A 17,228-nucleotide genomic window follows, 5' to 3' on the forward strand; every position below is an offset into this window, starting at 1 on the left:
ATCATGCGTAAAGTTGCTTCTATGTTTTAGGCACAGCACGTATAAACATCAAGGACGTATCTAGGGGGGGGGGGGCGGTACTAAAATTAAATAATGAAAATATACTCGTTTAGCCTTTATTGTATAATTTCCTCTGAACTTATTGGAAGACAAGGATTATATTGGGATCATACGGCTTTGAAGGAGGTCAGGAAGGAAGTATTTAGGGCGTCTGGACCCCCCCCCCCACCTCGTCTGAACTTATTAGAAGACAAGAATTATTTTTGGATCATACGGCTTTGAAGGACAGGAAGGCCGTATTTAGGGGGATCCAAAAGACTTACCAAGTAACAAAATTAAGCAAAGAAAATATTAGCATTTGTTGCATAATCGATGGCTATTAATTTCCTCTGAACTTTTTAGAAGGCAAGGATTATATTGGGATCTTACGGCTTTGAATGACATTACAAAGAAGATTTATGTACTGTACACTACTACTCAAAATAATATGCATTAAATATTAATCAGAAACTTACTTTTTTCCAACTACATGTAACATAATTTCTGTTATTCGATAAATATCCAATTATTCATCTATTTGACATTAATTTCATTGCCAGGGCACTTGTTTTTATGTAAATTATTCCGATCTTAACTACAGGTAAGCTACGTAATGAATATGCGCTATTATGTCTATTCTTATACAGTTTTTTTTACCTAATCGTGTAATAATACTATAATATTAATGTATGTATTGTTAATTACTATAAATTTGTTTTGATATAATTATTTTAATTTAAACATTATTATTACTATTATTATTATTATTCCTGAGACACTTGGTTCGGACCCCCGTCTCGAAATATATTTCTAGATACGTGCGTGATAAACATGTATGTTTGTTTTGTGAAATAACAGAACTTTAGCGTGTTTAGAATTTAGTTTACATTACACTTTTCTTTTTCATGAGCCATGAACTTCACCTTTTAAAATAAGTGTTTATACTGTAAACATCATTGAATGATTACGAGACTAATGCACTTTCACCCAAAGTTACTCTTGAGATCTACAAATTATTTTTGTACATGAATCTATACAATATTTATTTCTTTAAAAAATCATCTTGACTTAAATCAGCCCGATTAATCGGTACTCTATCAGAATCGACTGGTACCGATCCTATAATTGTAGCTATATTTTGATTATTCGAGTTTAGTACAAAGTAAGTCTTTCGGGGTGGTACACACTCCCTGGACCCCCTTGAACAAGTTTTAAAACTAAGGTTAAAATGTTAATTATGAAATATGAAGCTATGTGATACTCATCTTTACAATTGTAGTACAGGGTGACCAACTTTCGACCATGAATTTAAGGGAGATATCCTATTTGCGGCACTGAATTTCGTCGAACTCTGAATTTGTTGAAATTTCTCGATCTTAGTTGTTAATGAAATATACGGGAGACAGAATGTGAATACGGGAACCAGGAGGATTAAAAAAAGATGGCTCCAATACGGGAAATCGCGGGAAATATGATAGTTGGGCACCCTAAGGATTCATTGCAGCCACCAGCGAAAAAAGGGGGACACTGGTCTGAATGCTGAATATTTTAGTAAACTTCAGTCACGAGTCCACAGTACACATCTATACAAAGTTACCAAGAGTGAGAACCAGTACGCGAATTAACGGGGTAAGTCGGGGATCCCACCCCCCAATATCCCAGGCAAAAGAAAATTATTTTTATCCCTGCCAGGGATATTTCTACCCCCTTCAAAAGAAATGGATTTGAAAGCATATAGTATACCATTTCTTAAGTATGTAACAAACACAATTGAAAAATAATTCGTGTCAATTCATCCAAGATTTGCCTGTCAAAAAGTATGCAGCCTTGTGGATTAAAGAAGGACACCATTCTGCAACTGACCTACCTCACCGAGACAAGAGGCATAGTGCTGATATTTTAAAGCATTAAAAGTGTTCATAAGAAACTTGTAGGCAGGTTTGTAATATAAAGTTGGTCAAAGTTTGAGCTTTCTTAGAATGTAAATACACTGTGTGTTTCTAAATTACGTGTAAATGTAATCATAGTATTTAATGTCTTGGGTTAGAACCGATATTCTAAGGTACTTAGAACCGAAAGGCAATAGTAGTTAAGTTTACGGGCTGGTAACTAAAGCCTGAATCACACGGAACTGGAAACCCAGTACGATTGCCCTAGTTGGCGCTGGACTGGCTACCCATTTGCTAGAGTGCGCGTCAAATCTCCTGCATATGGCGATAGCCAATAGCAGCACGCTGCAGCGGTGCCATGTCTAAATCTCACACGGAAAAGAGACAGCGCCGTTGAGCGAAACGCCTTGTCAGGGAACTAGGCAACGCCGCACGTCTGTGATTCGCTGGTGCTGATCAGCCATTCAAGGCCATATGCAGGAGATTTGGCGCGCACTCTAGTTTTCGCCTCACACGATGCTTGTTCTTTTGTTCCCATAAGACATTGCACAGAGCAGACAATCTGTAAACATGGACGAGCAATTTGAAGAATGTTGTAGGGAAATTACTGCTTTGTGCTTTTATTAAAAATTAAGAAAGAAAAGTAAGGACAAGAGATTGTCTCCAAAAAATATAGTAATCAATGCGTATCGAACAAGCTTTTTTAATTAACTCTTGTATGCATATTCATACATGAGATTCGCAGGATTCATTCGCAAATTTTTTTAAAAAATCAAACATTTAATTTAATACACTTGTAATAATAAGGATTTTCATTTTCGGCTAATCATATTTGTCACGTACATATCTCATCGCTTTGCATAAATACCTATTACTGAACTGAACATGAATGCACTGGACGTCAACTCTTTCCTTTTTGTTTTTATCGAGAACTAACAAAAACAGCCAACACTCGGAAACCACAGACAAAAAACTGCCTTTGCAAACTCACAGATTATCTTCACATGGCCAAACTTTGCTCTGATTGGCTCTTCCACAGAATCCATTGGAGGAAAGCTAGTAGCAATTAGAGCATGTCCTATTCAAAAGAATAGAATAGAATAGAATTCTTTATTAGTCATTAGACAACATGATTGCAATAGACTTCGTCATACTAAGTATATAAATGTTAATATAAAAAATTACAAAAGAAAATAAAATTAAAAATACATATTAAAATATTACACATTCAACAATACAGTTTGCAAATTAAACTACATGTTTTATTTCAGCGAAAGCAATTCGAAAATAGTACTCTATTTTGATTACAATACAAGCCATGTACAAAAACCCATTTTACAGCTCTGTGATGCATTATGAGTAGACATTTACATTTTACAGGCCCTGACGGAAGTGTTCTTCAAAGTCCGTGACACTATATATACACAATATCGTACTAATATATTATTAATGTGTTTAGCAAACTGCTTGTTTTCTAAATTACGTATAGAAGCTGGTAGCGAATTGAATAATCTCAGGCAGCCATCACACCCGGGCAGGTAGCCAGTCCAGTGCCAACTAACTGGATATCTAGTTCCGTGTGATTCGGCCTTTACACAAATGTACATACTCAAAAAAGGTTCTCATTAGCCTATCTGTCCATAAAGTGGACATGGAAAGAACTCAAACCTTGCATACCCAAAAAACCTACCTCACGAAATGAAGTCACAAGTACGCCTTTGAGTGCCCCCCCCCCCCTTCTCCCCAACAAAAAGCTTAATTCGCACTGTGGTTAGAACAAAGATTCCTTAATGACTGTGACACGAAACCCAACCCCTTGAGGAACCCCCTTTAACTGCCCCGGACCATAGAATATGCTGAACCCTTTATCGCCAGCATGATTGCAAATTCAAGCTTTCACATCGGTATTGCTGTACAACGAGACTGCCTTTACTTCATGGCTTGAGAGGAAGTAAAGAACACACCAGCGTCTCTTTTTAAAATCTTTCCTTGAAGTAAGGCGAGCTGGAGTATGTCACGATTGTATTAATCTAACCAGGAAGTTCTGCCAATACATGGCCATCATCTGTACCTTATCGAACAGGCGAGAGGAGGCTGGCTTCTTCAATACAAACACCAGATGTTGGCTGATTTTGAACGAAAACTGTACGTTGCCTTGTCCACATACAAATAATTATATTTGTCCCGTCTAGTTCGCTGCAACTTTTGACACTACGTGTAGTGCAGGTGTATCCCGGTGGCGTATTTACAAACCCTATAGTGCTGCAGAACCTCCAGAAAGCTTTTACTACTGATTGGAAGCAGTGACGTGCACTGAGGAGTAGCTAGTCTAGCAGAGATAGATCAATCAATCTCAAATCTCTAATTATTTTCAAATCACAATATTTATTGTTTTGTTGAAGCCACAGTTCATATGCAACACTTTTTATCACGCGCTTCTCGTTCCTCGGTGCGTTCAGCGGCCTAGCTCGCTCTTTCTCCGCCTCACAGTTCCAGGTAGAAACGGGTTTTCGAAGGGAAAGCGAAGATTTCTGCCTCTATCTCCCTTGCCCCCTCGCCCCCGCTCCAATGGTTGAAAGCCCGTGCTTTCAGGTCCTCCAGTCTATCTCCTATAGGACAGATAGGGGATTGGATTCCCTTCGCTTCCTTTGTAAATCCTCTAGAGAACTAAGGGGAAAATTTTCTGCAGTACTTCTGTTCTCTGTATCTACACTACTTTTTACACGTTGTACAATATGTATGTATAATATGGGATGTACTTTTATTATTTATGCAATTGGAACGTCTTATGTGCAGACAAAAATTTTATGCTTTTTTAAAAAATATGGAATATATAATGATTAAATAACAAATATTTGCTCACGCTCTCTCTTGCTCTCGTTTTAGTAGTGTTTTATTTAAATATACTAATCTCTTGGCCTCCAATAAAAAAAATGGATAAGCTAAACAATCATAAATACGGATGTATTTATTTGGGCAAGTGAACGCGCGTTCTAATTCTTGTTGTTGGTTTGGTTTATTTTACATCGCTTTTCTGCCACATTTGGTTATCGCGAAAATGAGGATGAGTGATGATATAATGAAATTGATGAAGGAAGCTCGCAAAGAACAATTCAGGCCGGGATTCGTGACGAGCGTGCATTCTTGTTCTTATGTTTTGTACTCTGCCTGCAGTGAATAATGAGAAAATTAGAAATGAAAAATGTATCCCAGAACTCAAAAAGCCAAATGAATATCATTGAAGAAAGTAGAAAAATGGTTTGTTTAAAGTTGTGTTTTGTTACCCATCGCTTTTTCTAGCTGTATAGATTTAATCGGAATAAGTAGCTAAGAGCTTGGAAAGTTGTGAGGGACAATCATAAACAGAGAATTCTAGGCTCCTGATTTCACAGTGCCCTGCGGATGCACTGGGAGGAAATTATTTGTATTTTCTTCTCTCTTCCATCGCTTTACCTAATGTCTGCCATGACGACGAACGTTGATTAAAAAACGTGTGAAGAGTGGTTGCACATAAACACTCAAGCAAAGGCCAGGGTTCGAGACCAGATCCTTCAGTAACGAGATCGTGAGATGGGGAAATTATGGAAATCAAGCAATGCAAAATTTTTGAAAAAAAAACAAAAACAACCTTAATTATATATAAAAATGGTATTTGAAAAATTCAATTGAAAATTACTACTCAGGAAAAATGCAGTTTGCTTTACGATACCCACGTATCCGAATGGTTACCGCCTTCCTCTCATCTTTGTTGTTGGCCGATCTCCGTGGGGGAGTGCAAGTGGTCGCGGATCGGTATCCGGTGGAGGCATATAGTGGTTCGGATCCCACATTAAACTATAGGTCTAGTCCCGATTAGCCTTTCTGTGTATAAAGTGGACTTAAATAGTCAAATCAACCATCAAATCAACCAACCGTGGGAGAGTGGTTACCACAGCGTGCTACAACACCAGGAGTTCCTGGTACGAACCGCTACCTGGACAAGGGTGTTCTTTGTGTTTGTCCCTTCATTAATTTTGTTGTATCATCTTCGCGATTAACCAAATGTATAAAAAAGCAAATCAAATCATTCGTTGATTGATTGTTTGATTTGGTTTATTTTACTTCGCTTTCCGCCATATTTGGCTAATTGCGAAGACGATATGATAAAATTGATGAAGGGCAAGGGACACACGAAGATCACCCATTGCCAAGCCGAGATTCAAACCCGGCATCTCTGGCTCAGTAGTCAAATCAAATCTTTTTTGATTTTCAAAAGTGGGTGGAAGTTATGTCTTCAATTTTTTGTAGTCATTCCTAACTTTGCAATTTTTCCTGTATTTGACGTTCTTCTTTTAGGAATACTGGGCCCTAAAAGGAGGGGGGGATTATGACCCGTAGGGCACGCCACTCATTGCTACCCCAAGTGTCGACGTCACCGCACGTCACTGATTGGAAGTTAATAGACTACAGGGTTCCTTCAAGTTAACGCTAGATGGCACGACAGTGTAGATTTCAGATATCCATCCTAATAAGATATGAAACCCCTTTAAACGGAAGATGATTTTTTGAACATTTTTAGAATTATTGTTTTGAAAGAAGGCAGAACTCGTCTTGAAGTGAATGGCTTTCCTATTTAAAGGCACATCATTACAAACATTGTAACTACTTATGATCACAGAAACATAATTATTGTTCAACAACATTATGCTTCTAATTATTCATTGCTGTTGTTGTTGTGCAGGACAGAAATTGTATTATTTAGCATAAGTTATAAAACTTCTCCCATGATGCAGAAATTACATTACAAGCACTTTCAGAGATATTCAACATTATTATTTTACATAGGTTTCATTTTGATTTTATCATCAGAAAACATTTTTTCCACACAAATATATATTTCTTAACATTACTTCGACATTTTGATTACAAACTTAGTTGAAATAATCAAGAGTCTAACTTTTCCATACTTTACCTGTAAACAAGCAAGCAAGGAACGGTGGACACTGAACATAAACACTTCCGGACGCGCACAGCCAATAAGAAAGCGTTAGATACGTCTGGTTCTGCTGCACTCTAGGGTTTGTAAATACGCATCCCGGTGTCAGGCTGGTGAAGGTAACGACGTTCAGCCAAGTAGACGAATAGGGTGTAAAAATAATGGTATGTCCCGGTACAGCGCCTTGAATAACGTAGTGTGGAAAACGACCCAAGAAACTGGTTCCCCCGACGGATGAGAAACATAGATGGCAGTGCGATCAATGTCGGTGCTAATTTTCTTATGAAAGTAATGCGGCTTTGTTAGTTTTTGGAATATATTATGTAGATTTGTTTGTCTTGAAAGGCGGTACGTGAATTGATGGAAACAGTTATATTTGTGGAGTGATTTGCAGTCACGAAATGACATTAATTTGGAAAGAAAAGTAAAATAAAATTAATAAATAAATAGCATGCGTAACACAAGAAGAAACATCGTAATGTGATTCCGGACGTCAGGTCTTGGACTGTGTATTAGAGTTTATTTTTTTTATTAGAATATAAATGATATCCTGAGAGATATTTCATACCGAGGCGACAAACCACAAGTGTCGCTTGGAAGCGAGCATTCCGTAATCAATGCAGCCTTTCGAACCGTAGGGACACAAGCTCTGACTGCACAGTTTCCTCAAGGAGATTTTCCACCAAAGCGACACGCGACAAACGATACGAGGATTTCACACCAAAGCGACACGGGTCCTTCGGTCCAAGGCAACTTTTACGCCGAAGCGACACATGTTGCTTGGAAACGAGCCAATCAAGAGCAACATTTCACATCGTAGCGGCGTGACGGGAAGCACAGGTCAGCGTTCGGTTGGTGAAATCCTCAAGCGACAAGTGTCGCGTGCCCCTTGTCGCTTTGGTGCGCAATCTCCCTAAAGCAAGACACTCATTGCATCGCGCATGCGCGAACAACAAACCACGGCAACATGTTGCAAGCTATTGAGGAAATGGCCCAGTTTGAGCGACGCACAAGCGACAAAGCGACACGTGTGACTTATCGTGTCGCCTAGATCTGTTGTTGTAATGTGCGGTTTTTCGTGCGCCTATCTGTTGTTCGCACAATTAGCAGCGAACGCTTGCCAATAGACTGAAGGCACCATGTCGCGTGTCACTTAGTTGGGAACTCCCCCTGTAGCGCGTCGCTTCGGTCTGAGCACCCTTCCCATAAGGAGCTTTCTGACCGAAGTAACAAGTAGCACACGAATACGCCATATGAAGGTGTCGTTTGCTGTTTGGACCTTCATGTGCAATGAATGCTATTTTACAGTCTGGAAGTGTGTGTCACTAGTGTGACAGTGTGAACATCCCGTGTCGCTTGTCCCATTGGTCTGAAAGTTTCTTTACACTCATGTCGATGGCACTAAAGAAAGTTTTGTGGGGTTCCCCTTGTCGTTTCATGGAATCATCATTATCATCATCGCCGCGATTAGTTTAAAGCGGAAGAAAAGAGACAGTAAATATCTAAAATACAAATGCTTCAGTGTGTATATCTTTAAAAGAAATGATGATGATGATAATAATAATAATGAACCTAATTCATACACAAACATTTAGTTGCCAAGAGCATTCCACGCGTATTTTTTCTCCCGTATTATTAACGAAAGTATGACGATAACAGGACGTGGTCGACTGTCTAGAATGTTCGTTAATATCTTCGCGACCACTGTACCAAATATCATAACAATTATCACATTCATAGAAATGCTTCATGCAAGAGAATCAGACGTTGCAGCGAAAACTCCATTTACTTCCATTATAAGCAGACGGATACCAAGCACCGGGTTCAACACCAGCGCCTCTAGCGGATCATTTTCGAGTGGAACCAGCCAGAGCGCGCAGAACTGTGCCGTTTTCCACACTACGTTATTCAAGGCGCTGTAGTCCCGGCTAAATCGGGTCCGCTGGTAGACTTGCGTCAATTTTTATAACAATAGAATTATCAAATACTGCAGACTGCAGCCTTGTCTCCACAAACAACCCATTCATTTATGCAAGGACAAAATCGAAATTCTTACAAAACCCGGAAAGTTGTCAATGTGTTTGTCTAGGGTTTTATACGTAGGTTCACATGACAACATTTCATGGTTCGAAGGGGGTCCATGGTACAGGCTTGTCCAATCACTAAAGTGACAGAAAAGCGTCGCTAAATACTAAAAATACAAGAAGTGAAGGTGTGTTATTTTTCCCACTGTATGATACATTGTGACTTTTACTCTTTGACCCAGCAATGGAGCGATAGATAAATGCAGGGCTCTGAGACAAATATATGTGAGGGGAAAGCGAAGGGGGAGACAAAATAACCGGAAGTAGTTGAGAGTCTGAATGGATGGGTTGAGAGAATCCACACCCATCACATGCACACAAGGCAGACAGCTCGACTTAGGAAAAAAAACAACACTTTATAATGGACTCATCAGTTCTGCCCTCTGACGGATATTTGTGGAATTGTGTTATATTCCATAGATATATGATAAGATACTTCAAGCTGGAAAACAGGATACTTCAAAATATCAATGCAACATTGTACCAAAATATCAGCCACGATATATCGATCGAAACACTAGTCGATAACAATATTGAGAACGAGATAGATATAGCATTATTTCCAAATGCCAAAATATGAGGTCGGCCTCCGTGCTCTATTAGTCATCACTACAGCCCTGATTTTTATGTAATTTCAAAGTACAATATATGTACATAAATATGTAATAATAATTGATAAAATATGTACCTAAATCAAAAGAATATGTAGCTAAATATGTAATATCAAAGAAAATGTAATATTAATAATAATAGAGTATCCAAGCAATTTCAAAAATTCTGCTAGATATTTATTGTATTTGAACATTTTCAGCATAGTTTTAAGGACATAAGTTGTTCAAATTAAAATTTGTATGAAATTTATGAACTCAAAAATGCACAGCAACGTGTATTTAAGAATCCAATTTTGTCAACTATTAATTGCTTTTCACATCGCAAATTATTGTATAATATGTAAATATGTAAGAGAGCTCTTTGTAAGTTTCGAAACAAATTGTGAAAAGAAGCATCTACAGAAATAACAATCGAATGAAAATACATTGCTATTTTTGTACTTTTTGTACAAGGGAACATATTGTGTAACTCGCTACGTACAGGAAAGTAGCGTGTCCACCGTTGCCAAGTTTGTAGATGCTGTGCCTAAACCTACAAGCGAAACGAAAGTATGTAACCAGAAGGGGTTGGGGGAGGGAAACGCCAGCATCTTTCGATAAATAACAGTTCCCCTTTTCTTCAGCCTGTCTGTCGACTTGGCAGTCAATTTTAGGTGACCGTAAGCACTAAACATCTCACTGATTAGAAAATATACATCACATAAGCTACAAATTTTCTTCATGTTTCAGAGATCGAAAATATACTATTTAGGAAATAGAATCAAGATAGGAAGAAATTACCGAAATATGTTGTTTTATATAAAGTAAACGAGCAAATATGTAATATCCTGGCAAATATGTAAAAATATATAACAAAACTTATGCAAAATCATGTGTTATGTAATTCATTGACATATTCCTGTTCAAGGTGTGTATCTAGAAAGGAATAGAATATGTAATTACATACAAATCCGAGCTCTAGTCATCATCAACCACTGAGAAACCAAATCCAGGATAACGCATATATATATGTTTCTTTCAGTGCGAATTTCTTATCTAATGTACTTTCATCGTCGCAATGCAAATGCCAAAGTATTCCAAAATAAATAAATGAGCTCGGGAGAGTGGGTAAATGGTTTTACTGTGGAGAGAATACTAAAAAGATTTACTCGATAGATATTGTAAAATGTTACCGATACTTCCTTAAAGAGACTGGGCCAATAAGTGTAGTAATATGCAGAGGAGAATTTATAAAATTTGAGGACCTGCCGACATTATTATTATTATTATCATCAGTTTTGTTATCAAGGTATTTCCCTTCCACTAATTGTATGCTCTGTATTAAAAACACTTGTAAACTTTAAAATATAGACACATCTGATTAGAAACTATTCATTAAACTTTATTTTCGTTTATGAGCGTCACTTGCACTATGCATTTCGCGACACAACACTAATACTCCACATGCACCAAAGGAAAAGAAACCGACACTACATTACGGTAGCCACCCTGACCGCGAACTGAGAAACAAGGATGCTGATTTCAACCTTCAATATCCCTACTCTTGACTTTCAGTTGTTGGCATTCAAAATGTTTACATTCGTTTCTTCGAGGAACAATTGTTTATATTCGAACACTGTTACGTGACATCTGAACATGGGGTTATGATTAGGGCTCGGATAATTATGCACTAAAAAAACGCAAAATATGCACTAAAAAGTGTAACATATGCACTTTAAAAACCCGTTTAATTTATAAATGCTGTATTAGAAACTATGAAAGATTACATGCCAGGCAATGAATTTGCATTATTCTGAATGTTCATTCGTTACACAGATTTTTTTCAATGAATATGGTTCTTTGTTAAATGAAACACAATACATTACAGATCAAGATCATGATTGCATTTGATGACAACACGATGTCTCAAATTTTCGAACGTGAAACTCCTTCTGTTTTCAGCTGGAATAGTCTTATATTCAGAAACACACGTTCCACTTCGCAAGATACAAGTGTACTGTATTTTAGGGCAACAAAGTCAGACACATCAAGTTCCAGATCATCCACATGTTGTCCATTTGTATGCAGAATTTTGCAAACTTTCACCATTGTTGCATACCCACTGTTCATTTTCAATACTGCATCCAATTTCTGTACATACACAAGATCTTCAACCTGGGCGAGGACCTCTTTAACGTCTTCTATACTTTTGATGCTTGTTTGAAGTTGTTCAAAGAAGAAAGACAGAGAAAAGATAAAGAAAAGAGAAGCGAGGAGAAGAAAAATAAATACAGTATATGTTCGGTGTTGGTTGTGGATACAAAAAATATGCACATCAACTTATTTTCATACAAATATGCACCTGCATATGAAATATGCATTTTAGTTAAAAATCCTTAAATATTCATTTGCATATACAATATGCATAATTATCCGAGCCCTAGTTATCATGTAAGAAGTTATTTAAAAACGTTAGAAATTCCTTCCTTCTTCCATGAAATGAGCAAATAAAAGGACTTGTCATGTTGTTTTATTTTGCTATTATCATAATATTAAGGAATTTTAAGAGTCACTTCATCCCCTTCAGCGTCTAATTTTTTTGGCCCCCCTGGACTTGCGGCCCCTAGGATAGCCTAGTGGTAAATCCCCCTAAGTAGCAGTAGCAGTGGTGGTGGTATTAGTAGCAACAGCAGCAGCATTAGTGGTAATAGTAGCATAGGCGGAGTTCTGGAGGGGCAGGGGGGCCTGGCCCCCCCAACTTAAAAAATATTTAAAAAATAACACATGATTAAGTTCAGTTACTACATTTTTGTTATGAAGCCATACCGCAAATATTGACGTTTGGCACGATACCATCTGCGGTAATGGCGTCGCAATAGCGGGTCTTAGACGATTTTTTGATGTGTACAGTTTGAAGAAAGAAAAAGGTAAAATGACTTCGTTTTGAATCAACAGTTACTGCTGAGGCATCAAAATAACTTTTCAATTTATTTTTTTCTAAAATTTCTGAAGCTTACTATTGTACCGTAACTTTTTAAAGTAATACGAGTATTGTATCAATAAAAAATTAATGAAATGCAAAATGCAATAATCGTACTGTTTTGCTTCTTTTAAAACTGACGACCAATATATTAATTAATATTTCTTTAACATTTTCAAACCTAAAAGGCCTAGAACTCAGTGTTCTTTTGTTTTTTTAATTTCCGGGGGAAGGCCTCCGGACTCCTTATTAAGTAGGGGATATTCAATAACCCTCAGGTACATCATATGCTTCTCATAGAGTCTGGCCCCCCAAAGCAAAAGCTCAAACTCCACCCATGTCTAGTAGTAGTAATTAAACTATAATAAAATGGTAATGTGAATTCGGATAAACAGTTCTAGAAATACCCCTCTTTTTGTATGAAATCCTGCGTTCGCTACTGTCATACGGATTTAATGTGTGTTGGTGTTTCTTCCGGCATTCTAGCGTAGATACTGTCCCGCTCCCATTTCACGATTTGAATTAAAGAGAGTAAAAGTGGCAACGCTTTTTATTCAACTCAGCCACACTGAACCGCTACAAACCATTTTGTGATAACAGCAGTCTGCTGTGCTCTGTCCTTGACATCGTGACCCCAGTCAACAAGTTCGTTCATCCACTGAAGCGTTTGACCCCTCGAAAGGGGAGCAAGTGGCGCATGTGACAGTACATGGTATCCTTGCAGCTTTGCACTTCACTAAACAACCGTCAGGCCAAGGAGATCGACAATGTAAAAGAATGTAGGTACGTCACACTCGAGCGCCTAACGAAACCAGCTGTGGGATCATAGGAAATGTGAATGTCGTTCATTAGGAGTGGCAAGAAACAACATGATGACCATCGGAAACTGCTACAAGCTAGGGATGGCCAAACGGATCCGGATCCGAAAATCCCGGATCCGGATCCAAAAGTTCCGGATCCGAGAGTTTCGTATCTCAATCCCATTATAATATTATCACACCTTAAAAGGTATTATGATCTTCCATTACAAAGAAATTTTTCATTAGGCCTAGTTAGTCCTTGAAGATTTTTTTCAAGTGTTGTTCCTAAAATAATTTTCTTCGCATCGACTAACACACTCGTGGCACAAAAAAAATCTTACTTGTTTAACATAAAATGTCAGAGATGATTTTGTAAATGACATTGAAACGAATATGTATTCATTCGAATGTATTGGAAATGGAAAAACACATAAATGTGAGACATTCCATTCCAGGATGAAACCTTTAACACATTTAACAAGATAGAAATGTTATACAAAAATTATACAATTGTTCTACAGTTACAGTTTTAAAAATTAAAATAAAACATTATAATATATGCAGTGTTATATAATTACAAAGTGTAAGACTAACAAGGGAGGTTATCTAAGTGTCCCCCTCCGATTTCCATGAAACTTGGCAGGTGTATAGAGGAGCCCAAAGGAAGAAATACATGTTTTTTGTATCTACTAATAAACTGTTCTAGGGGGCAAACCCCCCTCAAATGTCAAGATGAGGACAAATTTAAGTGGACATTTGACCCTTGTGTCCCTCTCCGATTTCCATGAAATTGGCAGGTGTATAGAAGGGCCCAAAGGAAGAAATACGTGTTTTTTTGATTCAGCTAAAAAACTGTTTTAGGGGGCAAAACCCCCTCAAATGTCAAGATGAGGACAAAGGATCTGACCCCTGTGTCCCCCTCCGATTATGAAACTTGGCAGGTGTATAAAGGGACCGAAAGGAAGAAATACGTGATTTTTTTTGTTTCGGCTAAAAAAACTGTTTTCGGGGGCACCCCCCCCCAATGTAAAAATGAGGACACATATAAGTGGTCATTTGACCCCTGTGTCCCCCTCCGATTTCCATGAAATTTGGCAGGTGCATAGAGGCGCCCTATGCCCCCTGTTTCTTCCTATGCCGTATTTACGTAGTTTCGGGGTCAGATCCCCACTTCAATTTCTCCTCATCCTAACATTTGAAGGGGAGGGGGGGGGGTTGCCCACTAAAACCATTTTTTAGCTGAAACACAAAAACACGTACTTCTTCCTTTGGGCCCCTCCATACACCTGCCAAATTTCATGGAAATCGGAGTGGGACACAGGGGTCAGATCCCACTTCAATTTGTCTTCATCTTGACATTTGAGGGGGGTTTTGCCCCCTAAAACCGTTTTTTTAGCTGAAACAGAAAAACACGTATTTCTTCCATTAGACCCTCTATACACTGACAAGTTTCATGGAAATCGGAGGGGGACATAGGGGCCAATTCCCACTTCAATTTGTCCTCATCTTGACATTTGAGGGGAAGGTTGCTCCCTAAAACAGTTTTTTTGCCGAAACAAAAAAACACGTATTTCTTTGGGCCGCTCTATACACCTGCCAAGTTTCATGGAAATCGAAGGGGGAGACTTATACCTACCTTGTAAGTGTATTAATTACAAATCGCGCACGCGCGTACACACACTATATATATGTGTGTGTGTGTGTGTGTGTGTGTGTGTGTGTATGTATATTATATATATATATATATATATATATATATATATATATATATATATATATTGATGCGTTCACTGGTTTCAATTACTAAAACTACGGGGATCGTTACTGTGAACGCTTTAGGGGTCAGATGGTAGAGCTAGGTTACGTTTATGGTCCCCATACAATCTCACTGACAGGATTCTGGCAGGGAGTGGAATGATGTCAAGGGATGTAGACGACGTACATCTTACCTCTCGGCCAAGCGGTTGAGTGTGGACGTCAGGCGACAGAGCACGGAGTCCTGAGTTCGACGGCCCACGGTCTTCTTGTCCGTGGCTGGCGACGAAGCACTCGTTGTTCTTGGAGTATCGGCCCTAGGAAAGGCGCCGGGACGATGGTCTGTCCGACGGCTACAAGTTGTAAGCCGTGGTGCGGAAGATAGTCAACTCGCGAATGTACTGCGGTTGCCTTAGGCGAAAGCTTCGTCTCGGTTTCCCGAGCCGGGCTGAGACCTGGAAGGTGTCGAGGTCTTCGCCTGGGTTTCTTCTGAAGGTCCTTGAATTCTGAAACTTGACTGAGCCGACTGAGCCCACTGATCCCTCTGAGCCCATTGAGACTCGAATTCTGGTGCTTATGTCTTTTAAGCTGCTGGCAAATACTTCGTATCTGCTTGGACAGCACTTCCGTATTTGCCAGCCGATGGCGGGCTTGAACCCGGTAGTATCGAAGAATGCCGTGTCTCCTGACGTCATGTGTTTCCGCTATTTGTGGAATGTTACGTTGTGTTGTAAATTGTCGCTTGACCGAGCACTGATGTCTGGCGAGAGATTTTACCTTTTTTACAGAGTCTCCCTTGAATCGTTCCACAATATATATATATATATATATATATATATATATATATATATATATATATATATATATATATATACATACACACACATACACACTATGTGGAAGAAAGTCATTGGACACCACATGTCAGCGGATACCATCAGTTTTCTTGCAATCAATAGGAGGTCGGTCCGCCTTTGGCAGCGATAACAGCAGCCACTAGTCGTGATAAACTGGCACAAGGTCATGTAGTACACCGAATGGGATATTCCGCCATTCCTCCTGCAGTACAGTCACCAACTCTGGAAGTGTAGAAGGGCGAGGCGATCGCGACCTCAATCGGCACTCCAGTTCGTCCCATAGATGTTCGATAGGGTTGTGGTCAGGGCTCTCAGCAGGCCAATCCAGTCGGGTGACATTATTTTCTGCAAACCACTCCGTGGTAGCCCTAGAAACATGACCAAGTCGCATTATCGCCCTGGAATACACATTCTTCGTTTCCATAGAAACGCCACAACATGGGGAGCATGGAGTTGTTGAGAATATCTCGGTAGGATGCAGACGTCATGTGGACATACACCGCTACCAGTGTTCCCATGCCATGCCAGCTGAGACAACCACAGAACATGATGCCCCACCACCATATTTCACTGTGGGCACTACACACTCGGGTAACAGACGTTCTCCGGGTAATCGCCATACCCACACTATCCCATCTGGTCGAAACAGTGTGAAGCGTGATTCATCGCTCCATAGGACCTTCCGCCATTGCTCCACCGTCCAGTTTCTCCGCTTTTTACACCAGCTTAGTCTCTGCCGTTGATTGTTTCTTGTTATCAGGGATTTGTGGGCAGCGGCTCGACCATAATAACCGAGCGCATGGGCCTCCTTGCGAAGTGTCTTGGTCGAAACAGTCAAATTGGTCGCACTTTGAAACTCTTCTGCAATCGAATGCATTGGACGGGTCCTGTTTTTCCGAATCTCCCTCTTCAGCGCTCTCCTGTCCCGATCGTCCAATTTCGTGGGTCTTCCACTTCGTGGTGCATTGCTGCAGTGTCCCTTTTCCTTCCACTTCTTTATGACAAAGGCTACAGTTGATTTAGGGACCTGTCGGACGTCAGCTATGCTACTTATACTCATGCCTCCTATGGAGCACCCTACTATGATCCCTCTTTCAATCATGCTGAGCTTTTTCCTTGCTCATCATTTTATCAGAGAATGATCTGAGAAGCCTCCTGTTGCCGTATATATACCCGTCTGTACTCTCTTTTCCATGAGGAGTTCGTTTCAGTGTTGAAACCGGGGTGTCCAATGACTTTCTTCCACATAGTATATATAT

At 39.3% G+C, this 17,228-nt stretch overlaps 1 protein-coding gene across 2 annotated transcripts in view; it reads left to right on the forward strand.

Annotated features, from left to right (window-relative positions):
- LOC145996177 (uncharacterized) overlaps window positions 1–17,228 on the forward strand; it is a 59,115-nt gene that overhangs the window by 5,503 nt on the left and 36,384 nt on the right. The window lies entirely within an intron of this gene.

This window comes from Lepisma saccharinum, chromosome 12 (genome assembly GCF_977018435.1).
Source record: "Lepisma saccharinum chromosome 12, izLepSacc3.1, whole genome shotgun sequence".
In the NCBI taxonomy this organism is placed as follows: Eukaryota; Metazoa; Arthropoda; class Insecta; order Zygentoma; family Lepismatidae; genus Lepisma; species Lepisma saccharinum.